Source organism: Schistocerca cancellata, chromosome 1, assembly GCF_023864275.1.
Source record: "Schistocerca cancellata isolate TAMUIC-IGC-003103 chromosome 1, iqSchCanc2.1, whole genome shotgun sequence".
NCBI classification, from domain to species: Eukaryota; Metazoa; Arthropoda; class Insecta; order Orthoptera; family Acrididae; genus Schistocerca; species Schistocerca cancellata.
In genome coordinates this window covers 1,018,245,349-1,018,247,065 of record NC_064626.1, presented here as the reverse complement: position 1 = coordinate 1,018,247,065, position 1,717 = coordinate 1,018,245,349, and the positions used below count along the sequence as shown (strand labels likewise).

At 43.7% G+C, this 1,717-nt stretch overlaps 1 pseudogene; it reads right to left on the bottom strand.

Moving 5' to 3' along the window:
• Positions 1-765: 765 nt before the first annotated feature.
• Positions 766-884, bottom strand: LOC126105552 (5S ribosomal RNA; annotated as a pseudogene).
• Positions 885-1,717: the final 833 nt, after the last annotated feature.

The window sequence follows — 1,717 nt, the reverse complement described above, 5'->3', positions numbered from 1 at the left end:
GTGCGCGGGAAAAACGGGCATTTAAATCTTTATGTGCGAGCTCGGATTTCTCTTATTTTATTATGATGACCATTTATCCCTATGCAGGTGGGCACCCACCAACAAAATATTTTCGCAGTCTGAGGAGAAAGTTGGTGACTGAAATTTCATGAGAAGATCCTGCAGTAACGAAAAACGCCATTGTTTTTTGGTGATTGCCCCCGCGCCCCCTCAATTCGCTTATCGTATCCGCGGCCCTCTCTCCCCTATTTCGCGATAATACAAAACGAGCTGCCCTTCTTTGGACTTTTTCGAGGCCTTCGTCCGTCCCATCTAATGCGGCTCCCACACCGCACAACAGTTCTCCAGAAGAGGATAGACAAGCGTGGTGTAGAAGTCTCTTTAGTAAACCTGTTGCTAGTATATGACAAGTTTACAGGAAAACAAGCATATTCACAACAAGGCTTGTAGGCAACAGCAACAAAGCAAACAAGTTTCCAGTGATAAAAAAAGCAAAGAGCCCACATGCATTCACATGGCAAAGATAATTGAACTATAAGTTAATATTCTCTCTCTTTCGTTATCTCTCTCTCTCTCTCCGTCTGAAATGGTCTCGGAAGGCCCAACGGCACCGACCGACCTCCGTGTCAGCCTCAGACGACAAGCGTCACTGGATGTGGTCACCATATCGCTCTCCCGGTCGTTCTCAGTTCTCGTGCTCGGAACCGCTACCTATCAGTGAAGTTACTCCTCAGTTGGCTTCGCAAGGGCTGAGTGCACCCCGCTTGCCAACAGCGCTCGGCAGACCCCGACGGTCACCCATCCAAGTGCTAGCCAAGCCCGACAGTGCTTAACTTCGGTGGTCTGATGGGAACCGTTGTTACCACTGCGGCAAGACGGTTGGTATTAACATAAGTTTAGGACCCTTTACATTCCTGGTCAAAAGGGTGGTCAAGTACTTACGGTTTTATGTCGGTCATATGCTTATGAAGTCACAACACATTAAGTATGTAAGTCAAAAATTCGTAGGTGCCACAGATATCCTTTAGATACCGTTTGTTGTGGAGCAGACCTCAGGATCTACATTAACATATATCGCGCTTTAATAAGATTTTATATAGATTACGGCTGCGTCTGCTACGTTTCAGCCAAATAAATTAGCCTAGAGAAGACAGGTAAATGCCAATATAAAGCCTTCAGAGTCTGCACTGGTGCACTCAAAGAAATCCACTGATGATGGTGGTATTTCGCTGAAACTAGTTTGGGGAGGAAAATAAACAATAATGGTTTTGCATCAAGATGGGCGCACAGTGCCAAATTTTTTGCACAGGCAGGAACCAACAGAAGAGTTTTTCAAGTTACAGTTAACTGCTGGTGGTAGCAAATTAAATGGCATTAGAACTCCTCAGGACACACATTATCGCCCAAATTCCTTTTCGAAACGTTTGCATGAAAGTTGAAACGTACCCTTTGACAAATTTAGAAATGACTGAGCTGGTAAACCTCTTACGTCATTTGATTTTCAAACAGCTGAGCAAAACTGAACGTACTCAGACATTCTCTCTGTACTTATTCTGATCATCACTAAACTAACACACAATATTTTTTTTTTAGCGAAACGCAATCTGACTTTCAATAATCCCTACAAAAGAATGGCCCTGACTAACAATAACCTATACCTTTCATGAATCACTTACCTCACAAAAATCTTAGTTACTCGAACTACTGCAATACAGTG